At 43.9% G+C, this 26,243-nt stretch overlaps 1 long non-coding RNA gene across 4 annotated transcripts in view; it reads right to left on the bottom strand.

Annotated features, from left to right (window-relative positions):
• The window catches only part of LOC122827228, a 99,255-nt gene that overhangs the window by 51,830 nt on the left and 21,182 nt on the right, over positions 1 to 26,243 (bottom strand). For all 4 annotated transcript variants that reach the window (XR_006369999.1, XR_006370000.1, XR_006370001.1 and 1 more), the window contains exon 3: positions 4,023 to 4,073. This is a non-coding gene — a long non-coding RNA (uncharacterized LOC122827228). The remainder of the gene's footprint in view (positions 1 to 4,022; positions 4,074 to 26,243) is intronic.

The raw sequence follows: 26,243 nt of genomic DNA, 5'->3' as shown, positions 1-26,243 counted from the left end.
TGTCTGCAGAGCGCTCTGGCCGACTGAACCGCTCCTGTAGTTCATTGAGAGGTGGGGTAAGTGTGCCAGTTTCACTAAACCACAGGGAGCAGAGCAACTGTGAACATGTGAGAAAGAGTACAGCAAGGCAGGAGGGAGGGAGGGATGGAAGGAGGGAGAGGCAGGGAAGCAAGATTTGTCTTGCGCGTCAATGAAAGGACAATTTATTAGGAGCTGCTCAGGGAGACAGAATATTTTGCCCCAGTGCTTTGCAGACTGTCTGGATGAGGAATGGGGGCGTATTAGCACTGCGCTGGGTCCTGGGTCTGGAAGAAGCAGCTGGAAGCAGGCACCGCCTGCAGAAAGACCCGCTTTAGGGTCAAAGGTCTGGAGGATGGGTATGGGGGTGGGGCTGTAGAGAAACAGTGAAATGCATATTTGCATCTCAAGTCAGAGAGAAGAAGGCGAGTCACAAAGATCTTCAGGTTGGAGTTGGAACTCCAAATGAGAGACCTGCTCCATCTCTACACCAGGCGACACCTGGAATAAATTACTTCTGTCTGAAATCATTTGGCATTTCACATTCACATCTGCACATGTATCTCCTTCGCATCGCAGTCAAACTGATACACGGTATGGGTCAGCTTCAGTGAGGTCACCCTTTGTGGTTCCACCTTCAATGCCGAACGTAACTAAAATGCATCGAACCAGTTGTAAATGTTCAATTAAAGCTAAACACAGGCTCCTCCAGTAGAGCAAGTTTTTCTAATGCCCACTTCTTAACAACTATCTCTCTCCATTTCTCACACAGCAGATGTATGCTAGAGCATGTCCAGGGGAATCTTCTCATCCAGAGTTCTGTTCGGTTTAATTTGGGTACAGGTGTTGAAGTGTCAGTGGCTGTATTTTTATCTAAAAGCAACAACAGAGTCAGTTTAAGCGCCTCGTAGTTCTTGTTCAGGCTCTTGTTGAGGAAAGACGATGATCAAAATCGAAGGCGAGGTCTTCCACCTTAACTTATGTGAAGAAAGGACAGAATCGTTTGCATTCTGGACATAAATGGACATTTTTGGATTTACTTTTGTTCCGTAATGTGGAAGAGCAGTTTGCCTGATTCCCCCTCCTACAACTCGAGCCGGAGACACCTGATGTAGAAGCTCAACTGAAAACTGCGTGATGGAGTTATCTCGCAGGGATGCAGTGTGTTTACCAACTCCCCCGGCGCCCGGCGAGATTATTATTGAATCCCACTATGCTTGGTCTGACAGACAGCAAAACAGTGGGGGCGATGCTGCAAACAACACCTGTGCACATCATAGCGGATAGCCGTCCCAGGGTGGAGCTAACATTAGCATGCTGCTGTAAACACAAGCCAAGCAGGTGTCTCATCGTTCATTAGCGGGCGGCGGAGCTTTGATTGCATTTAAGTGAGACAATATATAATGTATCGCCACGCACATAAATGTGACAGAGGGAGTTGGGAAGCCATGTTTCTTTGGCAAATGGCTTCCACTGACCCGCATTAACCTATTGATAAGCGTTATGACTGTGCAATACTGTGCACAGCAGGCGGGTCAGAGGAGCAGCATTGATTACCTGGCTGCAGCGTTTAAACACAAAGTGAACGGTCAGTACCTGAGGGTCACCCTTCCAGTCATCACATCTTGCTGACTATTTTTCAGAAAAACACAGACGATGAAAAACACAACCAGCGCAAGAAACATTCACGGAACAGAAGAAATCCCAGCAGATGGACTCTTTTACTGGCAAACAACTCCCCAGTGGATGGTTTTTTTCTCTCGGGAGGCTGGACGACCATATGCTTGTTTGCAATCAATCATGCGATAAAATAGGAGGAGGAGGGAAAAAAAAAAATCTTGCAAAAGGTTGGCATCTGTGCCAAACAAGGGTAGTTATGTGTGTTTAGGATTATTAAAGGCTTCAAGCCAGACTGGACATCTAGTAATCTAGCAGCATATTTACCAATTACTCAGAAAGCTGTTTGAGTTAGACTTTAGAATTGTTTGCTCATTTGTATTCAAGTTTTTGTTGCTGGCTGTAAACAATGTACAGTTGGTCGAAAAATGGAGCTGTAACGTAACCTAGAGACCTAGAGAGGCATCATCTTTTTGTTGGATGTCTTGTGTATGCCAGGCTATTGTGTAATCACCTTTTTGGAGCCAAAATCCGTCCTTTACCCTCTGGTCAAACTGTTCTACCTTTGCTATTTTGACCAAATTAAACAAAATAAAAGACATTCCTTTAGGGTGATATCAAAAAAATCTTGCACAAAGCAACCAAAACTAAGCCAAGGTATATTGAGTTCAGGTTAATTAAAGTAGGCTAAACCAAGTAATAGTAAGTCAAACTAAATGAGGATACACCAATATAAGCAAAATTACTATAAAATAAAAAACTCAACTAACTAATGCTATGGTACACTAAAAAAAACCTGATTAAATTTAACTAAGCTCAATCAAGCTCTTGCAAAGTCAGAAAAGATAAACTAAGCTAAAGTAAAACTAATAATCTACTTTAAGCTGGCTAAATTGATCTTAGGCAAAGACCAAACTACACTAGGTTAGTTTGGTCTTTATTCAAACTAACCCAGCTTAGTTTTAGCAAACTAAGCTAGGTTAAGCTAAGTTGGCTAAACCTAGCTTAGTATGGTTTAAAATGCTTGCCTTAGTAGGTAAGCGAACACTTCTCTTACCTTATTTTTGTTTAGCTTCACTTAGCTTGTTTCAGCTACATATTGCTAAATGACGATTGGTTGGGAATGTCTTAACTTGCAATAAGATGAAGTAAAAGAGAGACCCGCTCTGCTTAGTGCCACTCAACAAGATCTCATTAGAAGTCTTATGAAGCCATACTTGGCTCAGAACTGTTCTGATTGAATATGTCGTATTTAGACAGTCTTGGACACGGTCTGCTGGTGCTCAGCTTTAAAGAGCACACTTTCCTTTCTGAATGAGGAAGTAGATTGCTTCAATGGGAGGCATAGAAGCAACAGTTGCAACAAGGTTAGAAGTGTTGTTTCTCCTTTTTTATAGGGATTTGGTTAATTTCCCAGAACCCATGAAAACAACTATGAAAACAGATGGTCACGGGCTCCGTCTCCCAGGCCTCCCTCATCCATCCCAGCAGCCGAGGCCGAATCCCCGTGCCAGCGACTCATCGGATCTCCGCTGTGATTACCAAACGGCTCTTCATATTTATCTCCCCCGCCGCAGTGAGCTGTGGTACGCCAGCGTGGCCGCCCTGACCTCCGCTGGGCGCGCATTAATTCCACCTAGCTGTTTCCCGCGCCGGCGATTAATAAAAAGTGACTAGGTTTTCAGCAAACCAACGCACGTTGATGAATGAGGGCCCCCGCGTCTAATTGCTTGGTAAATTAAGAGCTCACAATAGTGGCGGCGATGTGTGCCGCTTTTTAATATTTAAAAACTCATTAGGTGTTGCCGTTGGGCTGTGCAATAACCTTTAGGTGCTAACGGCCGTGTGGGCTCCCAGGTTGGAGGTGGAGCAGCTGATCTGATCAGAGACTGCTGAAGCAATCTCCCTCTAAATTCGGAGCAGGACACAGACAAGGGGAAAAATTAGGACGCCCCACAAATATCCTGTTCTTCAAGACATTGTCAGCAGCACCGTAGATGTCAGATTGTTTGGAAAAGAAGAGAAATAATAGATTCAAACACAGCCTGGACATGAAGAGGAAAAAAACTGTTTTCATACGATGTGCAGTGCATTGAAATGTCTTCCCCTCGAACATGTTCCCATTTTTTTACATTAAGATAACCAACTTCAGTGTCTTTTAGATGGATTTCGTCTGATAGAACACAAACTAGATCATATTTATCAAGTGTAAATAAAATTAGGCCTCTTTTTCAAGATTACTGACATTAAAAGAAATGCAATTCTGAAAAGCATCTGTATTCAGCACCCTTCACTCTAATTGAAATCCAATCCCTGTCCAGAGTCTGGACACCGTAAAAACTATGATTTGTTCTGTGAAGAGGATCTGTGTGTTTACATCGACTTACCCCACTGCCGTCATCATTTCCTGTTTGTGGAGCGTCCTCTTCTATCTGGTCCTGCGGGAGAAACAATCCCCAGTTAACGGACATAGTTACAACTCGGAGGATTAGAGTTAGCCATGGTCAAATAGGATGAAGAAATCACTTCCTGTTTCTACATTACTTCCTGTTTGTCCTCCCTACTTGTTGATTATCTTTAACATTTTAGTTATAGCAAATAAAACTTATTTATCCACCGGTCTCAGTTCTGGGTCCGATTTTTCTCCATAGCAACCGGTCCACTGCCTTGCTAGGAAGCATGAAGTCGGTTTGAGTCTGAATTTACTCTGATTCGATGGAGCATAATGTTTTTGTCACACATAATGGAGGACACGAAAACACACAGAAGTTCTGGTTAGACGAAACCCAAAACTGAAATTTTTTTGTCTTTTTCGGGAGTTGCTGCCAGTCCTGCCCGTCTGCATCGCTTTCGGTTGTAGAAACCTGATGTTTGGAGTCGTGTAAGCAAAAGGAACGTCATGCAGTGAGGGAATTAAACACCGACTCATGCCTCCTCCTCCTCACACACAACCCAAAGCTTCAAATGACGAGCCAGCCAGCGCTGGCAAACACCGAAAGTATTTATTTCCTCTGCACACACGAACGGGGACGTAATCCTCCAAATATATTTAGTGGCGTTATGGATTTGTTGTCGCTTAATTTGCATGACAACACCCCACCTTTCACGGTGTGCAAACTGCAGCTCTGATACCATCTTTATTATTATTGAGCTGTAATGTGAGTGTGTGTGTGTGTGTGTGTGCAGCGAAAGCCTGCACACAGCAGACACTCGGCTTACTGTGATGGATTGCTCTCAGTAATTTCTCCTCATTATGATTGGCCAAGATCAATATTTTAACACTTGGGTTGGGGTCTTCAGTACAACGCTTAGCATGTATTATTCATGGCCTTTATCAGAATCAGTGTCTGGGACATGAATACAGCTGGAAGAAGGCGGCTTTGCCTTTATAAAAACACAGAAAATGGTACTTATCTGTGTTTTTCTACATTATTGAGTTTTGAGTTTCAGGATAAGTTGAAAGATTCGCAGATATTTGGCCTTCAAAGTCTGCTGGAGAGGCCAACACATGCAGCCTGTCCAGTTTACAAATGGCTTCGACGCAGATTTAACCGAGATTCCAAAACGTGTTGCGTTAGTAACACAAAAGAGCAGGATTTGGCCAAACGTTCAGAGGATGAGTCTCGGCATTTGTCAGGTTTATATCAGACTGTGTTGGTCAGGAGATGTGTTGCCACCAGTGCAGAGCTTGACCTGACTAAATGACTCACCTTGGCGATCAGACAGCTGTTTGCTGCCTGATCGCCACATCAGGACTTATTCTGTCAATGAAACAATCTGCAATCAGTTGGGTGTCCTTTTGAGAATCTGCCTAAACCGGTTCATCTCTTCATTTTAGGACCAATTATTGTGTCAACACGGGTGACTTGACAATCCGTTCCTCTGGAGGAAATCATATAGTAATTGCTAAAGTATTGTGTTCATGACACAAAAATAATGATCTCTTAACACAGTTGAGTGGAACTATAGAAAACATTTAGACAAAATGAACCACAAATGTAGCAATAGCCTTAACTTTATATTTATTACAAAGCAAAAATTTAAACTACTTAGAATTAGGTCTTCCTTCACTAAGTTTGATCAGTTATATGGATAGAGCTATATACTTTAATTATAATAACATCTAAATTTTCATAGATGACTTTTGTTCTAATCGACTGAGTTTGAGTCTGTTTGCAAATCAGTCACTAATTAAACACCAAACTGTGACCCGCCATTGGCTGCCGCCTCACACCAAATCATAAACAAAACACGACTTTTGCAACTGATCCATAAACGTCTGTTTTAAATGAAAATCTATGCCATAAGCAAGACATATCACGGTGTTGAAAGTGTAATCCAGTAATCCTTCCTGCATGTAATTCGGAGAGATGCAGCTGCAGGTGCAATAAGCAACGCGTCACGCTCTCGACCGCCATCCTGGCTCAGTCCCACAAACCCGGCAAAGCAGAGTTCAGGAGGCCGCGCCGTATCACGCAGCCCCCCCCAATCAGATAAAACAAGCCACACCGGCAGCGGGTTTGTGGAGCGTCCGGGATTAAGAGCTGTGACATATTCATATCTGACCAGACTTAAAGCTGCTGCCACATGGGAGGGTCTGTCACGATCAAAGCTGCAGGAAATCAGCCAGAGAGGAAAGGCGGAGGGAGAGATAGGGATAAAGAGATACAGAGGTGCAGCATTAGAGAGGGGGTGGGGGATGAGGGGATGGGGGCAGAGCAGTGGAGAGGATTTCTAACAAAAGCTCCCCTAACCACGTCTCAAAAAAGAAAATCCTTTGTACCCCTCTTCCAAACCCGGCGCCACCTCTACCTCAGCCGCCGTCACCTTCCCTCCCGGCCCCAGTGTTCCAGGCCCCATGTGGGATGAATGGGGAGCGTGTCCTGGAAAAGTTTGTCTCGGGGAAGGGCCGGGTCGCCGTGTAGCTGATTATATCGGTTTCAGCGGCGTGCCAGTAATGGGCTCCTCTCGGAGCGGCAGCTAACCCCGGCAGTCGCCGAGAGCTGAATTAATCAGGCCGACTGGGAGCCTCCGCGGGCGAGCCACTCCGCCAGTCACTTACCAGCCAATCCCACTGTCAGCCCACTGTCATTTAGAAGCCTTTCATTACACTCTCTCCCATGTCCTCTGCTCAGTTCTCACTCTTTCCCCCTTAAACCAGGAAAATGAGAAAAATGGAAATGGGTGACAGATTAGCCTAATGCTGCTTACTTTTATGGACAGTCTGGTGTGATCATCATCCTCGTTTGATCCGATACAACACGTCTAGTGATGCTAACTTACCACGGCGTAGCAGAGATCCAAACCTACTTTCTAGCTTCCAGGTCCAGGATACATCATTGTTTCAGACGGTTCTTGTTGCAGAATTTGGAAGGAATGTTTGTTCTTCTTTTGTCAGCTGCACTTGGTGGATGAAGTGGTAGAATCTCCCTCAACTTTTGTCCTTCACATTATAGAAAGAAAATTAGGAAATGGGGATCAAAAGTTCCTCTGTCTTCTGATTGTATAAAGCCAACAAGAAAGGTTTGTTCCTTTCTTTTGAAGGAGACGACCCTGCTGAGGTGCTAGGTATGAGCTCATTTCTGATATCAAGGTGTGTAACGTCTTACAGATTTTCAATAGCATAACAGTGTTCTTCACCCACCAATTATCTTCCAGTCTCCACGTCAACACTGGCTCCTATCAAAAGACCTGAAGGAATTAGAGTACAGTTCCTCCAGTGGCCCTGGGTCTCTTCCTGGTGGTGTAAGCCTGGAAAGCCTCTGATAGAGGTGCCCTGTTCAGATACCCATCACCCTTTGCTGACTCCTTTAAATGTGAAGAAGTAGCGGAACTACTTCCAGTTCTGCTCGAACATCGTTCAGAGGTCCTCACCTTATTTAAGGGAGAGTCTGTCAACAAATGGTCAAGCTAATTTCCAGAATCCTGTTACCAGGATCTCAGTTTTTCAGGACGTGATCAGTACCTCATGGCCACAGGTGAAGGTGGTTACATAGAAGGACGAAATACAACTGCTGGGGTTTAGGTCTGATCCTCAAAGCCTTGTTGCCATGGGCTCCAACGCTTGGTGGGGTTTCAGGAACAATACAGGTTGTTCCAAGGACATCACCTTAGACATATTTTTCCCTTGAAGTTTGTGGAACATCATTGTTTAATATATATATTTTTAAAACTACTAGTAACTTGTTAAGCATCTATTTACAGTCTAGCAACTGATACAGCTAATCTGACGTTGGTAACAAGAAACAGAAAGTTATGGGCTGATTAACTGAGAAAGACTGGTTATTATTCTTTTTAATTAGACTGATTTAGAATAATACAATTAACAGCAAGCTTCAAAAGATATGTTGTTTTACTACAAAATAAGTAACTTGGCTAATAAACAAGCAATTCACTATTTCTTGGGTGTCCAAAGTTAATTTATGATAATTGCTCATCAGATTTGTCTGGCATTATCTTTGTATGATTTTGTTTTATGACCATAGGAGCACAAAACCATTAAGAGTTTTACAAATATCTTTAGGCACTAAAGAAAAAGTGCAGTACATACGGGTTACGATTCAAATTGGAATGAAATATGAATTCTCAGTTTCTATTAAGAGTTGATTAATGCAACTGTTACTGTACCATCACTAAATGGTTGAAAGACCCCAGACCCACAACAGCAATTGCCTCCAAAAGGGCTGGTGGACCTGATCCTGGTTTGGAGGCAGTTCATGAAACCCCTGTAAGGTCGGATTACCCAGCAGCATTCCTGTTTCCAATCAGCCATGGACTGGTCGCCACTAGGCCGCTCTTCCTCTGCCTCGTTGATGGCCTTCGTGCCTCCGCTGCCCTCCCCCTCCATCAACAAGGTTTAAAAATATTCATAAGTAAACAGACGAAATGATTTGAAAAATGGCTGGAGGAGAAAAGAGATTAATAAAAAGCATGAATAGTGCATTATGGAAGCGGTGAGGAGGCCCGGCATCTCACTGGGGTTACAGGGAGATTGTGTTTGGGCTTTATTAAGAGTGAGTGAAGAGGCAATGCTTCAGTGTCTGACTGACAGCCGGCAAGGCACTAATAGGGGACAGTTTGTTAAAAATCAAAAATATCTGCTTGGGTAAGTACAATTGGTCTTTTGGATGATGCTCAGCATTTCTCAAACTCTTCAAACTGGCTTCATCTTCTCAAGGAACGCCAAAACTGGCTCCAAATTGAGCTTTTCTGGATGAGACGCAGACGCTAGCGACTGTAGTCGCCTCAGAGCCAGACTCCCCCTCTGAGACTTGGCCAATTAAGATAAGAGACGGCTAACAGGAAGTGCTTGTTTGACATCCTGTCATGTTAACGAGGACAGCCATAATTGGACTCGGCTATTTAACGGTAGCTATAAAAGGCTGCTAGTTGTCACCTTTCAGAGCTACCTAAACAACTGGGAACTCTGCTGTATTTCCTGTTTCAAGCTAACATCGAATAAAGACAGCCTGAGGAAATACAACATGAGGTTTTCAAATGATTTACTTTATTAAAGGGAAGTTTTTGTCATGAGTCAAGTGTGAGTAGTCACACTCTTCAAAGCCTCTTGTCCCCAAATATAGCTGAAACCAGAAGATACAAAGACACGTCCAGCGACGTTAAATCAAACCAAACGTCTCTTGATTAAGGTCAAATTTCCAGATATCAGGAAGAGAATCAGAAGCCAGTTCAGTCTGGTTCATTTCCAGATGCTTGAAGGAGCCGCGTTCATCCGGTCAAGTCTAGACCATGATGGGAATGTCCAGCCATCGACCAGCTCAGGGTCCAAAGTGTTTGGACCGACACCAGAACAAAAGCCACAGACCTTGTGAAAACACTGGATATCATTAACCAGAGGGAAACTGTTCTGTACCAACATGGGCTGAAAGGTGTGGAGATAGCCAATACTCCAGAACATGTGTGCAAACGTCCACAGGGACAAAGAGCTTCATTTCTGGAGACTAAAGTCAAAGACATATGGGTGGGTCCTACAGCTGGACAATGATCACCACCAGAACACCAGCAAGTCCAAACCCTCCAACTGGACTAAATAAGGGAAATTCAAGGAGACAAACCGTTTTTTTTTTCTTTAACACGTGAATCAATTAGAAAACTGCTTATTAAGGATCTGAAACATTAAAAGTGTGATGCCCCCCTCTGTGGTTGCATGTTCAGGAATCTTTTCTGAGTGAGGCCACAAATTTAAAAAAAATCTAAAAACTAGACTTTATTGTTCCAATGCACTTCTGGTCTGCAAGTCATTTTGTGGAGCTTTTGCTGCTTGTTTGCAAATTTCAGCCTTACAAACACATAAAGCCCTGGTGGCTCTACCACACAGCCGCTAAATCTGCCGTAACACTATGCAGGTGCGCGGCTCACGGGGAGTTGCCGTCGCAATGTGCCGGAGATCCTGTTTGTTTGTTTGGGCTCGGGCCCCGGCTCAGAAGGAAGTGAGCTGGCCCTGGCTTTCTGCTCGGGATCAAACCGGGGCCTTGATTTGAAAAGAAAACGGGGAGAAGGAAAAAAATATGAAGGGAAAAGAAAAAAAAAAAAAAAAAAGGCTGGTGTTTATTGTAGCTGCGGCTGCCTGGAAGTGACTGGCACGCAGCGCACACGGTTTGTCAAAATGAAGCATAAAACAGACAAGCTCTTCATATGCGCCGAGACGACTGGGACCACACTTACTGCGCCGAGAGAATTACACAAACACAGTATCAATGTCTGCGCTTTAGAGCCAGATATGAATTCCCATACATATACCCAGAATCTATTAAAAATCCCATTCGGGGGGCTGACTTGGAATTAATTATCCTGTATAAACTCGTGTCGGCGTTTGAATGTGCATGAATGAGATAATGACGCACAGCTTGTGTAAACAGCCACGCTAAATATTTGAAAATGCAAGTCACTCATCAGTGGAATTACGGAGCTGAATGGTGTTTCTCTGCTGGCTTTGCGATAACCGGGACATTCTCTAACCTGAGCACCTCCAATTAGAGGACTGGAGAAAAAAAGAGGAAGGATGGGGGTAGGTTGGGCAGTTGAGGGGGGGGCGGGTGTAGGAAGGGGTCGGGCGGTATTGCTTTGACCCGCCCGCTGTAGTTGGAGGCGCACTCAAGAGGCAGAGATGTGGTGGCAGGATATGGCGGAGGAAAAACAGGCTCAGCCGTAGATGGCCAGAGGCGGCCTGTGCCTCTCTATCAATGCAAAACAGACTACTTCCTGAGGCAAAGAGGACATTTCACTTTTTATAAGCCTCATTTCTTTCTTTCTTTCTTTTTTTTTTTTGCAGGGCTTACATTAATTTTAAAAGCAGAGGAGAGGAAGGGGGGCCGAGGGGTGCAGAGAAGGAGAAAAGAGGAGGAAAGAGGAGCAGATGAAAAGCATCTTCAGGATGTTGGAAACATCTGGTTTCATATTCCAAGGACCTGAGAGGAAATTGCAAAATGGACAAAACTCTTATGTTTTGATTTATTTTATTATTCGAGAGGCTGAGTGACGCAGAGAGAAGCCCCTGGTTGTGGATATGAGGCTGGAGATGGGGCGTGAGGGACGGCTCCTTACTGGCCCCAGATTGATTGATATCGGCCTTAATGGCATCCACAAGCGCTGGGTTCTGTTCCAGATTAAACACAACTGAAGAGCATTGTTAATTGGATGAATCGATGGAGGAAGAAAGGATTTTTAGGGGGCAAGAAGACTCAATGTATTTGTCTCTTGAGGATATTTAAATCCTCTTCTAGGCCATTACAACAGACATTTGAGGTTTGAATGTTTCCTTCAGTAGATGGAAGACATTTTCCAGTCAAAGCCTTCCATCTTCCAGGGTCGGCAGCTTGGTGACTGTTCTAACAACAGAGTCTAGTCAGGATGAAAACAGCACAGAGCTACTCTAAATGACCTGGCAGATTAGAGACGGAGATCCACAGGGTCTAGTGTTAGGACCAGTACTCGTCACTTGGTACAAGTTCCAGCGACTGAATTGTTTCCTGTTTGGTAGAATGACCAAACAGAAGGTTGTTGGTCAAAATGCGCTCGGAGAGGAAAGAATGATATTTTGCTTCAACAAGTCCACTTCCATTTATATCAGCAGGCAACATTTTGAGGAGCGTTTATCCAACACAGTAACTATGTACGATTGTACGATTCTTCACTACATAAAGCTGTTAAATACCTACAAACTCATGCATGGAGAATTGCAATGTGGTTGTGTGACCGCACATCGACTTTTATTATTTTGTTATCTGACCATTCCCAAATTCAGTAACACTTTATTTGAAAGGGTGTGTATTAGACTGACATAACACCTGTCATAAACATTAAGGAGTCTTCGTGAATGTTTACGACTTTGTCATAAAGTGTCATTCGGTAAATAATGTCACTTTTAATGCAAAGTTGACTCTTTTAATTGACTTTTAATGTAGGTTTTAATGCAACTTTGCATAAAAATGTCATTATTGGCCAAATAATGCTAAGTTGGTACATTTAGTGTAAGTTTTAAGGCATATTTGCATTCATAAAGACTCCTTCGTGTTCATGACAGCTGTTATGTCAGTCTAATGCACACCCTTTCAAATAAAGTGTTACCTCAAAACAGCAAATAAAGCTTCAAATAAGATTTATTATTTGAATATTAACAATATTGTAGAAGTAACATTATACTTCTCCAGACCACTACATTCCTCATTTTTCTGATATTTAGCTATTAGAAACATATTTGGTAGCCCTAGCTGACCTAATCAGGAATACATTTGCATATATTTGACATTTAATGTCAGAAACGGAAAAAACAAACAAACAAAAAAAATTTTCATTTGGTGCATGGGTTCAACTCTAACTGACCAAATTTTATGGTCATTTTGCAATAAGTGGGCAATCTAATATTTATCTTTTTCTAAAGTACCACTTTGAACCCGACACTTGAGGAATAGCGAGTTAACGCTGCCAAAAACTGCTAATAAAGCGTCGAGGCGTTTGCTAACCTCTGAACTGGCCTCAAACTAAGAAAACAAGTAGGTGGAAGTTCAGGTTGAAGCGCTGAATTACCAAACAAACGCTGAGAGAAACAACTTCCAAACTTGACTTCCTAAAAGACATAAAACTAAATATGACCAAAAAAAGAAGATTCTTAAACGCTTTAATAACAATAATAATAAAGGGCAGTCCAAACGTCCCCTGGAAGGAACTAGTGTGGTTCCTAAATTGTGGAACCAGGGTGGTTTAACTCAGTGTGAGAAGTCATGACACTAGTCATTACATTGACAAGTAAAACACACTGACCAGCAGACAATGAGCAGACAGAGAGAACAGCATGCTCTGCTGATACTACCCACAGGGTACAACAAGTTACGCAGTTTCTGAAGACACAAAATACAAAATCACCAATCAGTTGAACTGTATATAACAGGGTGTCTTCTGAATGCAACTTATTGTACTGATTTTATTTAAGGGTATCAAGGTAAATAGAGCAGAACACAAATGAATCCCACACTTTTCCGATTTTTACTGACTGAAAAATGAAAAACCATGCATCCTTTACTTTGCGTCCCACAATCATGCTCTACTTTATGACGATCCTTGTCATGACCTCCCAATAAAATGCATTTTGTAGAAAATATAAAATCTTTTCTTTGTTGTTGTTGTTTTGGTTTTTTTTGGCTGGGGGTACACTGCTTAATTTTCCATGAACAAAAGCCTTGTTTTCATAGCTCCCCCACCCCACCAACCCAACTACTGCCTTGTGTATCTCTTGAGCTGCATCAACACACCGTAGAAAGAATTAGGCTTCCTGCAAACACCGCCTGAGACAACAGATGGAAGGAGGTGAGTTGTGGTGGCCCTCCAGGCTATTCTCGCCCCTTCCCACTCCAGAAAGCAAAGATTTACAGCAGCGGTGGTGGAAAAAAAGCAGCCCGGAACATCTGGAGATGCGCGAACACAAGGCCTGGTTTGTGGTGACGGCGGCTAATTTAAAGGTTGTAAAAGTCTTAGCAGGGAACCAGGATAAGAGTGATGGACAGATAAATTCCCCCGACTTGGCTGGGCCTGGCTGTGAAGACACTGCAGGGTAGAAAATAAGAGCCCCAGAACAGGCTGCAGGTCTCACTGGGCCAGGCTGTTCCCATCAGCTTTAGATTCATTAGCCTGGAGAACAAGTCCAGGGGAAAAGCAAGACGAGACAATGGAGAAGATGAAACAAGACAGGTGCTGAAAGGGAGCGGAGAGGAGAGAGAGAGGATCAATCAGGACTCACAGCGGTAATGGGGCTGTGACACCCCAATCACCGGCAAAATCTCACTGTAATTCTGTTTGCTTGCCTTGCAACGCCGCCGTAATTGCCACGATCATTTATGGACGACGACGAATCTAGCCCTGGATTATTGTTTTCCTCCGACAGATATGAACTATTCCATTTGTCGGGGCTGTCGGCAAGGCGCCGTGTGCGTCCTGCTCCGTCCACGCTGCCTTGAAACATAGGCTGTCCTCGGCAGAAATGGAAAAAAAACAGCAACCCTCCCCCCCCACCCCCCTACTCTCCGTTTTGAAAAAACTCTGAAATTTTTTGGCATACCTGTCCAGAGAACATCAATATGCACAAACACATATGGATGGTGGGAGGAAAGTAGGCTTCCAGTCCCTGCAGTTCAGACAAAAAGCCAACTTGACCCATTTTATCTCAGATATCCACCCAGAGACTCTTGTTCCAGCCAAGACGAGTAATGAGACGGTCCGCTTCACCAAGAAGTTTCCTGCCACAAACAGAGGCTATTTTGTGGGTGTTCCCCCCGCCCCCACTCAGGAGCTAATTGGTGCAGAGAATTAATTAAAAAAAAAAAATTGTTGACTTGAGAATTGTACATTGATTACTGTAAATATTCTCTGGAGTTTTGCTCCTCTAATTGAGGAGCATTCGGCCCGGCGCATCTTATTACGTGGGCATTAGCAGCAATGCTTCCCTGCCAGCATTGATTTTCTTATTTGCTCTTTCTTTTTTTGTTGTTGAGAAGTGTGCTACGCTCAGATCTCCAGTAATGGAATTATAATACAAGGCAGTTCAAGTTATGAACATTTGTGAGTTCAGTGTAGGATCCTTTTAATTTGGACTCTACAAACAGCAGGAACCTGGTAGGTTTGTAACGAAGCGTTACTCAGCAACAGCATCCATGGATAAAAGTAAAGGTTTCCCCAAACGAACAGGAGAATGCATTGATGGATCACATTTAGATATTAGGGTATTAGGTGTAGAAATATAACTTTTTCCAACATATACCAAGACTTCTGAGATGAAGGAACCCTGTAGATGTTCTCGTTGTACCTTCCACTGTCCTTAGACGCTGGTGTAGCTTCAAACGTGGACTTTTACACATTAAAAGCAGACAGGTGCATCTGTATGCACAATAAACACGCCGCGCATCCTAGATTTACATGAACCTTCTCACTAAACTATTCAGACGGATCCAGAGTTTAACCCTTCCTGATGGGCCCTGTCCATGTTAACCTTGTGAAACATGGCCACTCAGGGCTGCACAGGCAGACAGACAGGCAGACTGACGCTCCGTAATGAGACATGACTGTTGAAGGGTGAATAGCGAGGCGAAGGTGCAAGATCAAGCCTCCCCACTCCTCCTGGGAGAGAGAGGGAGATAAAAGAGAGGAGAGACAGAGACAAGTCAGATAGCCTGGAGATTGGAAGGAAACTGCTTTCTGTTCAGGGTGTTGACTCAAGAAAATTCATGGTGGATAAACCTAAAAAGACACATGAAGGAAACCCGTAACTGTATCCTGGAGGGAAAGTCTACCCTGAAGGGAGGTGGATGGAGGAAGGCAGAAGGTCCAGAGATTCGACGATGAGAAGGAATTTGACTTCATATGAGAGGAGAATACAAAGCAACTAAGATATTAACAAGACAGAAACAAATGTTAGTAATCTTGCCCTCAACATAAGTGATTCTTGAGTTAGTATCTTGCAGATTCTTGATAATTGGTCAATTCTCACCCATGTTCCATCCCTTCACCAGGAACTAGCTAGTTCTTAAGAGCTGGATAGCTTTATGTAGGTATTGCAACCAACAGATTACTTAATGATGCTTTACCAAGTTCTAGAAGCAGTACTTTAAGAGAGACAGGTTTGCTAAGGTAAAGGTTTACCTCAGTGGAGTCATGTTACATAGACTGTCTCCAGACCTTAGAGTTCCCAATGACTGCCAAGTAGCTGCCAAGTAATGTTTCTGCTAATCATTTCAAGGATTTCTTGAGAAAAGTATTGGAATATTGGAAACTTTACTTGATGTATTCCTTGAACTCACATTTCTTCCACCAGTTCTTTAATCACAAATGTCATAAAAATCAATGCCAAGCCAGTAGCCAGAATTCCACCGAACATCTGTGATCGTCCTGAAGTTTGTAATCTCTGATTCTTATGTAGAGCTCTCACACATACTTGATTTTTTACAATTTTAGAAATGCTTGTAAAATAAGCAGTTGGATCTTCCTGAGGATCTGATCTCTGATGAACATGACAAGTTTGTCTTACTTTCTTCAAATGCCAAAACAAAATAAGACAGACTATTAACAATTGCATGGACAACTGTTGAGTTATAGTCGTGTCTTGTTAAAACTGTTGAAGGTCACTAATTGCTGATTAAATAGACAACTAACCAATCACCAGAAAGTTACTGGATCTGGATCACTTGCTGTAGAGTCAAGTTCTGGTAAGCTGCTCCTCATATGTTGAAGATCTTCTAACGCCTTTGGAGTCTTTCTATGTGCTGAGTGCAGATAGAAAGGGCTAGTTTCCTCCAAGTCATAAACTATAGATGTTGTGAAGGAAGAGCACAGTGCCCCAAGACCAAAAGCCTATTCCCAGGATGGTATGAGTGGTATGGTATGATTCATGCAAACCAAAAGACCATAACCAGAACTGAATGTTCAGTCAATAATTCACTAACGGAGTCAAAGACTAGTCTACATCAACAGAAACCAAGAAAATTAAAAATATATTTTGTTTCTGTCAGGCCAAACTTTGTAGAGGTTACCTGAGCGATACTGCTTCCTCTAAGGCGTTCTCATTTGGAGTTTCTCTTTACTTTCCAGTCTGTCTCTCTCCCCCCACCCCAACTCCTCCGACTGGGAATGCATCTACCTATCCAGGCAGTTCTGCTGGAGGGGTCCCCCCGGGGCTCTGGTCCTTTGCTCCAGGCTGTTTGATGTTGAGCCGGCGCGGATGAACCTCAGCCCCCGCCCAGAGTTCGCTCCTCATCATCAAACACCCCGGCTGGGTGCCAGGCCAAGGCTGTGGCCCTAATCAAACAGGGGGCCTCTGCGGACCCTGCGTACACTCGAAATGGGAGAAAAAGACTAATTATCTGGGAAACCTTCGGAATCACTCAGCAGCTCTTAACACTCACAAACTCACTCCCATTAGTATTAATGCGGGCTGGTGACGGACGAAGGCAGTAAAACCCAATAACCATGAAATAAATAAGCACCAGCAGTGTTGTTCTTATAGATGAAGGACTCTGAAAGGTGATTCCAGTTGAAGCATTTTCTGTTACGTTACAGGAAGTATATGTTGATGCAAAGAGAGGTGGAAAATCTGGAGAAGTGAAGGAAAGGCAGAGAGAGGCTGATCCCATCCTCGGGGGAAAAGGCCAGCGCTCGATTTTCTGTTTGCTGCCATTTGTCTTGTGCTGCTAAGAGAGATCAACAGTCCTCGGCACACAGATCAATATTCTCTTAACCCGCACCTAATCTGCCGAGAGTTTCCTCCAATTTCACCTTCCCTGCCTCCTCCTCTCCCCGTTTTATTCTCCCTCCTCTTGCTCGTTTCCAGCAATCATTTTCAGCTGACAGCCATTTTTCATGCTCCCGGTCCGAGCAGGTGACTTAGGAGAGGATGATGCTTCCAGACGCAAACAGAGTGTGACTGCATGTGTGTGTGTGTGTGTGTGTGTGTGTGCAAAAAGAGAGGGTGATGGATAAGATGTGTTGGTGGGACAGGGAAGCTGCTGTTAAAGCCCCCCCCACCCCCCCTACAATCCCTCTGCAAGACGTCGGTGAGATAGACTAGCTGCCTAATCGGCCGCATGACATCGCAAATTCCCCCTCTTGTTCACACCTCCCTTCCTCACTTCAAGCATTCCTCACTCCATATCTCCTGTGCATCACTGCAGCTCCCGGCGCGCTCTTCAAGCTGTTGTCAGAGTTTTCCTGTCGACTAAACGGATCGCTGTCAGGGTGTCCCTCCGCTGTGACGGCTGGGAGAGGAGGAGAGCCTCAATGTTTTGCATTTGTGTGGGAGTTTTACTTCTGGATACACACTGTACAGTGTGTGCATGTCATCTATAACACTTGGCTTTGAATCTCGACACGCCGCCTCAGTCGCAGCATGGATAAAAAGCAGTAAAAGCAAACTATGAAAATTGTTTTTTTTACTTTGAAAATTGAAAACGTATCCATTTTTATTAAACGGAAAGCAAGAAAAGGATAACACGCAACCATATGAGAGAGGTGTTGCACAAAATTATGTATAATACAGCATGGAACAAAGCAAAATTTTGGATAAAAAAGTGTAAATCCACACATTTAGATTTAGTCAGAAGTAACTGAAATATAATATTTCGCCATTTGAAAAGGGTGCTTGCTTTATGTCTAAATAAGTGTCTTCCAAACAATTTCACACAACAACCAGAGAAAACTAAATGTGTTGAACTTAATTTTGAAATATTTCTACACAACACAGTAACTTGTCACTGATATCACAAGGCAGAAAGCAGTTAAACTCCACAGCAAAAATACAAAACCAGTTCTTTAGCCTTCTCTTAGTAGTAAAAGCACTGCTAGCTTAGATCTGGCTAGCAGTAGTTTTAGCTTGTTATGAGTCTTTTAGCAAAGATTTGTTTTTATTCTAACTTCGTGTCTTTCTAGTAGCATTGATATATCAGACGACTATTAAGTTAAGCTTAACTTAGCTAAACTTAAGCAGCAGCTTAGCAACAAACAGGGATAAACAGCATCTCGAGTTTAAAGTTTATAATATCCGGCTAATTAGCAATGTTTGTACTCATTAAACAACAGTAGTTGATAAATCTTCCAGTGTTATCTTAAAGTTGACAGTAAGAGTTTACATTTTACTTAAGAGAACAGAAGGTTTTAAAATGTAGTCAGAATTACTACAGGACAATAACAGTAGCTTAGAATGGCAAATAGCTAAATAAAGCTAGCTAACTTTGAGCTAGCTTTAGCTAGATAAGAGCATTGCCACTGAACGATGGATTTAGACACTTAGCTCGTTTAGAGCTTTATGTCAGCTTAGTTCCAGTTAAACTTAACCTCACTGGCATTGAGATAATAACTGAAATACCACATTTGTACAATTTTTAGCAAGAAAGAGTTTTGTTTTCATTACCCCGGAAGTAGTATGGGTTGGAGTTTCATTCAGTGTTAATAGCTAGCATCACAATCATAATCATGTGCTTCTTTTACTTTGTGCATGATTAGGGTTGGGTGACTCCAAAATAGAAAGGTTAAAATGTATTGTGGTTTATGCTTTGAGCTTTGTTTGAAAATGTAATAAAATATTTAAGAAAAACAAAACTTTTGTGCCTAAATAGAAACTCGTTAAGGTTAATATTAAGGCTTTATTTACCTTTTTGGACACTTGCACCCAATTTAGACCAAATTGACTCTATAAACAAATTATTTCCGACCACATCGTTTCCTGCACTGTTAATACTTGTCAGGTTTCTCCACCTTCGCTCTCAGTGTCTTGACATCCAACAAGACGGGCCAGGACAGAAGAGGAAAAGGCCTATCTGCATTTCTTCATGCTTGAAGAAGCTGAAGCCCCGGACATCTTCTCCTTCCCTCCAGCAAGACGAGGGGAGACCGGGAGGAACAAAGCTGCTCTTTCATGGCTGCGACCCGCAGTGGACGGCCTTCTTCCACAGACGTACGTCAGTCGCCTGGACAAACAAAGCCCGCTAGTGTATGCCTCCTGTACTCCAGGACAAGCGCCACACACAGACACAGTAGCAGGACGACGGCGGCTTCGGTTACCGACCAGCAAAACGAGAAGAAACAAAGATGTGGCGCATGCATGTCAGCATGAAAACGTCCTACACAAACACCCGTATGCACAACACACACCGAACAGTACATGTAGATAGTTTGGGTTCATACACACAAAATGAACACACACACAGATGCACGAATGCACACACACACACACACATACAATAGCTTCTTTCTTTGACTGGCTGGCAAAACACCACAAACCGCTCCTGATGCTGGTGAACTTTGCCCCTCATGCTCCAGACACGCGTTGCTTTAAGGATTATGTCACAAAGGAGATGTTTACTCTCCAGAGTGACCGAATGGCCCAAATGTCTCAAGCCCAAGAATTATTAGTTACTGTACGGCAGGATGCTAGCGCCTCTAGCCTGTGGAACTGTAAGCCTGCAAGTCTGACTGCAGGTGTTCACGTACACAACGATGTAAAAAGAAATCAGGGTCAAGTTTTTATCTGACAAGAAGACAAAATGATTTCCCCATATTCAGAAATAAATGTCATCAACATAACTCCCAATGATAAGATCGGATAGAACAGTCTTCCTTCAATGCAAAGCTGCATACTTTAAAGTGGAAACAAAGCCAAACAAAGAAATGGAGAGGCAGCACTAGCTTATGATGATGATTAATTTGCTATCAGAGCGGTCAGATTTCGGTATTTCATGTCTTGTTTGAAAACAAAACATTGTGGCACTGTTTCCCGCATCACTGCTCAATTCACTTTTTTGTTGAATTTGAATTCTGGCTCCCAATCATAATCAAAGAAGAACATTTCAAATCTCCTACAGACAAAAAAAATAAAAAATTAAGAAAGCAACAACAACACAGGTGTGCATTTATTGCCACGACTACAGATGGTAAAAAATGGCCCTCCTGGCAACCAAACTCGCGGGGATTTCCGGCAGATTGGCCGACACGGACTCCTCGGCGCTTTAGCCCGCCGAAAGATGCTACTGTACAGCCGAGGAGTGGGCCGGCATCCCAGTTGGCAAAACGCGGGCAAGGAGAATGCAAATGAAAATAGCAGCGGCGGAGGAGAGGCGCTGGCGTTCCTGGAGCCAAGCATCTGCTAAGCATTTTAATGGGGATCAATGGAAGGGCAGGGACAGGAGATGGAGGGGTTGATTGGCTTAGCCGTCCACGCCGCTCCCCCCGCGTGCGCTGCCGCTTGCAGCCAACACGTCCGCTGCCAGCCTGTGCGCGCTCTGCGGCGGCGGTGCGGTCGTCGTGAAGACGCTTCGGTTGGTGACTGACCCGTTTCACAGCGTGTGCTGCTTTCTGGCAATCAGATTAATATTAGCCAAAACCAACGTCATCATCTGTACTTTGTCTTCATCCTGCCTGCATCACTCCTCCTAACACACACACACACACACACACACACGCACACACACACACCCACACCTTCCTCCTGCTCTGACGCTGCGTTTGGGTTCCTGAGTCCGGCCGGTAATGAGGCAACGTTATGCAGGGCCATAAACGGAGCGGCTCGCTGTCAGGATGCATAAAGGATGAGACAGAGAAGATGGCGCTGGGGTCAGGGGAGCTGGACGGTGTTGAGGGGATGGGAAAAATGTGTGTGTGTGTGAGAGAGAGAGATTCTCCTGTCAAACACACAAACATACACCAGGATGGAGCGCTCAATGGCAACAGAGAGAGAGAGAGAGAGAGAGACAGACTGGTGAAAATAGGAAGTCACCATACTGGCTGCAGCGCCCCCTACACTCAGCCTGGTGGAAGTAGCTGCACCTCCTACAGGATACTAACTATGCTACTGCTACCTGGAAACAGCTGGTGGAGGTTCAAGTCGTTTTTCCTCAACACCTTCTGGCTCCCGATCATAATCAAGTTCCATTTGTTACTTTCAGTTTCTTTTTACAAAACAAACATTTTTCAAAACGTTTGCACCTGCCATCCAGACATCCTGCTCCTCAAATCCCAGATTTGTTGCATTTATGTTAAAAATCCACAAACATGGGGAGGGAGAACAAAAAAAAAGAAAAAAAAAAGCGAGCTTAAAGTCAACCAACCCCGTTTCCAAAACGTCGTTCATTTCCTCTACAGTTTCGCCACTTTAAGAGAATTCAAGCGTCGTCAACTTGCTGCTTTGTTTTGGTCTGAACAGAACCGAACCCTCAGAGTTGATCTTCCCTTTCAACACTCGAACAACGCTGAGAGTCTGAAACCAAGAGGAAAACCACCTCTGACCCAGTGTGAAGAATAGTGGAGCATCCATGAGGCTGTGGGCCTGTTTCCCGTCAAAATTAACACTTGGATTCAACGTATCTAAGTGTGATTGGTTTAGCACAAGTGTAAAGTTGAGCATGACAGTGGTGCCGTCATGCTGTGGGGTTGACTCCCTGAGGAAGCTGCAGATTTCTAGATTAGACTGAGGAGAGGGAACAGCATATCAATATTCTACTATGCTAGCAGCTAATCAACCTTAGAATAAAAAGCTGTGGTCTGAGGGTTTGAAATGTAAACACATGTATAGATTAAACAGCATATAGAAGGAAATGAACGGACGAGGCGAGAGCAGGGCTTTCAAGTTGGAGGGTTGTTTTCTTTTTTTTTTCCTTTCTGCCTGCTAATCGATGTCTGGAAGAAATCCAGCAGCTCTCCATTTCTCTCGCACTTGCAGACAAAACACCTTTAAAAAAAAAAAAAGCCTTCGATATCATTAGCTGTCATGTTTCACGGTGGGTAACACAACAGTGCACGGGTATAAACAGCTCACCAGCGAGTCTAGAGGGTACACTGGGCGCGCACCGCGAAGGGAGTGGAGGGTTGGGGGGGTGAGTGGATTACAGCGGGTCTCAGTGTGTACGGGGAAGGGGGGAGCGTGGCGGCAACTTGGCTCCGTAATGGGATTTTTCTCAGTTGCCTTTGCCTCCGCTCACGTACATACACACACACACACACACACGCCGACCGACACACGCGTGCAAACAGACAGATCCAACTCCAAACAAGCAGGTTAGCTTGAACAAAGCAGAGCACATATCCTGTCTGAACAGCGAGCGGTAAGCTGCAGCAGAGCGCCGGCTCAGTTAAAGACACATATCCCCCTCACCTCTCCCATCCTCACAAAGCCTGGAGGGGGTGATGGGTGGGAGGTGGGAGGTGGAGGGGGGTAAGCTGGATGAGGGTGAGGAGAGGTTGTAAAGACGACGCTACGCCATCCACTGCTGCTTAGGGAAAGAGGAGATTTGTTGGAAAAAAGGACTAGCGATTGAAGCAAAAGAGAAATACTCAGATTCTGCCTCAAATGTTACTTTATACTTTATCACTTACTGGAGCTTTTCCACTGGCAAACCAGAACCTGCAATAAAATGGGAATATGTCATTTGGACTTCAGATTTTGTGCCCTTTATTGTGATTACAGACTCAAATTTCCAATCTAATGACTGATGATGCCACTGATTCTGTCCTCCACATTGGCTTTGGTTCCCTTTAAGGCTCCGTCCAACTCTCAGCAAACCTTCTGGGGCTGCAGCTGGTTTTGGTCACCTGTAGTATAGGAGACTTTCATGGATTTGACAGGGACAGCAGTAAAAAAATGTACCTTTGTGTCTCCATCCAGGACATTTACATCATGAGACCCTCTGATCTGATCCAGGATCAGGTTTCCTCTCTACAGTAAAACCCTCAGGGTGATTCTAATGGTTCCTGAGGCATCCCATCTGAAATGGCGTGCATTTTAAATTGTTTTGGCTGAATGTTCCTCTTTAAAGTCGAAGTTGAAGCAGAAGCTTAAAGGAGCGAGAGCAGCACAGGACCGAGACTCTGGTGAGGCCTGACCTCCAGGCCACCGTAGAAGAACCCAGCCTCCAGCTTTTGACGCATCAGCAGGGAACTGAGCCACATCCCTCCATCGGTGAGCCGTGTCCTCGCAGAGGGAACATTTCAGATGTGGGAGCTAAAAACAGGTTTCTACCCTGTCACCCAGCCTGAAAACAGACCCTCTTCCTCCTCCGCTATCTCCCTCAGAGTGTCTCCACCTGAGGAATCATTGTGTGGAGGCATCAGGCAGCAGCCTGTGTTTGGATGGAAGCAGTTTGATCAGCCTCGTCCCACCAACTCCGACCAGGCCGCCTCCGCTCCCCCTGACAGAGCCGAGGAGAAGCTCGGGGAGACAACTGTCCCCCTGTGCTGGGAAGGGAGCGGGCCAAATCAAACAGCGGCTGCCGCAACAGGAAACGTCTCGCTACGAGTCCAGGGTTGGCAGGGAAACGGCTTCTCCGTGTGCACGGCTATGAAGAAGTCCCTTTGTATGAAAAGATTGTCTCCCAAAATGGACTGAGCAGCAACCAGGAGCAGTAGGATCATTTCTTTACCGCTACGCTCTCATCATCAGTTGTCTACGGGAAGGATGTGTGTCGACTGAGCGCCCATTTATTTACAGCCAGTCCAACCAGTTGAAGCACTGGTTGGAACTGGACCTTCCTCTGAGGGTGGAAGAAGCTTTTATCTCACAGGTCTGAGACAAAAAATATAGAAATATGACAAACACATGATGCTGGTTAGTTATTATATGACACGTGGAAAATCCCCTCTAGGTCGTTTTCAGCTTATTTCCTGAACTTCTGAGACCTGAAATCCACCCTGGCTGGTCCCAGCATGTGTGCATGAGACCAGTAAGGGTTTGATCCACACTGGATCGGGACGAGGTTGGACTAGGCCACAAGGACTTCCTGTGTAGGACCAATGAGGGATGTTGGGGGAGTTACTGCCAACGAAGTGGCAATTAGTTGCTCAATTTGTTGCAGCTTTGCAGTTTTACTGGATGTTTGATGAGTAATGTATGCATAAAAAAAGCTTTTTATCAAATGAAACCTTTTCTGTTTCTCTGACTGTGATTGGACTAGGACTAAATGAGTGAAGTTTCTCAAGTAGAAGGAGGATAATGTGGCTAAGGTTGGAGAAGCAGTCCAATAAACTGTCTGCTTATGATTTGGTGTTTAGTTGTTCAAAAGTTGGGCGCTTTGACATTTCATTAAACAATAAAGTAATTTATCATTTTGAATTATTATTTTTTTTTTTCAGCAAAAACAGAACAGAACCCGGAACTTGATGGTAAAAATACAGCTGAAGTTTCAGAAGCAAACAAATTAAATTGTGCTTTTCACAAAAAAAAAAATTTGCTAAATTGCCATCCTTGCAATTTATGTCATGTGTAAAAAAAAAAAAAAAAAAAAACACACAAAAAACCTGTAAAATGCAAATGTCTCCCAGCAGGTGTTACACTTGCATTGTAGGAAAAAAAAAAATCATAAAATCGGAGCTCTGCTCCAAACATAGCGCTGGAAATCATTTAAAAAAAAAACGTGTTTCATTAATACGGAAACCTGAGACTTCTGGGTTCCTCAGGGGCCACGGAGCGTGAAGAAACCAGGCTCTGCAGATGCTGGGAGGTGCAACGCCAAACTCCCGACAACACTAAAAACACGGCTGTCGCTGTGGGAGCGGAGGCTCACCTGAACAGGCAAAACTGTCCGCCTGCGTCCAGACAAAACTGTCCGTCTGCGTCCAGACAAAACTGTCCGTCTGCGTCCAGACACCTTTTCACCTCCCACTGAATCCACCAAGAACAGGATTACAAATACAAATCACTTAGACACTTCAGATTTTCACTACTGACATGTAAGAACATCACTCCAACGAAGCGGTGGATATTATGTGAATAATTCTTCATGAACCTCATTAAGGCGGGGTTCTACTTCTTTAACATGGCTGCAATTATAAACTCTACAGAATTGAACCCCTGGGTTTAAAGGTAAAAGTCCATTTTATGTTCTTTCCAGAAATGTTGCCGAACGATAAATTGTCCACGGAAGTTATCGCGATAAACAATAATATCGCTGTTTGAGTCCGTTGATAACAATGCAAGAACGCATTCTCAAATGAGCAATAAACTTTAAATCCTCATGAACATTTAAGACTGGAACTGGAAGATCTTTCACATATCCAAAATAAATAAGTATAAACGAAAAAAACAAAACAGAAACAACACATAAAATGAATAATAAAGTCTCTAGAAACAAAACTGTCGTTCAAAGATTACTGTCATTTGGTTTTTGGTGAAAAGAGAGCAAAGAAAAAGAGAAAAAACAAGATAAATAGTACAAATGGAAATTATTGAGGGGGTTTAAAGTAATCATGCGATCAACTGATTTACTGCTTATTGCGACAGGCCTATTTTCAGTGGGTCCGGAACGGTCCCGGGTTTGGAACGTCGATTCTGTCTCTCCGGGTCAGGAGAGGCGCTCGTCAGTGGGAACAGTTGGGGAACGATCCAGGACCGACTGGTGCATTAGTTAGTGGAATTATGCGAATCATGGCAGCACCAGCTAGAAAACGCTCACCGGCCGGATTAGATAATGCTATTATCAGGATGACGGTAGCATCAGAAGAAGAGAAGCATTAGCACGGATAATTCGACGTATCCAGCAGCAGAGAATCACCATTAAATCAGAGCATTACGCCCCAAACAGATGAGATCCAGATAGAAAGGCGCGAGGCATTAAAGTCGACGGCAA

Source organism: Gambusia affinis, linkage group LG24, assembly GCF_019740435.1.
Source record: "Gambusia affinis linkage group LG24, SWU_Gaff_1.0, whole genome shotgun sequence".
In the NCBI taxonomy this organism is placed as follows: domain Eukaryota; kingdom Metazoa; phylum Chordata; class Actinopteri; order Cyprinodontiformes; family Poeciliidae; genus Gambusia; species Gambusia affinis.
The sequence above is the reverse complement of the archived record's forward strand: the minus strand, read 5'-3'. Positions and strand labels throughout refer to the sequence as shown.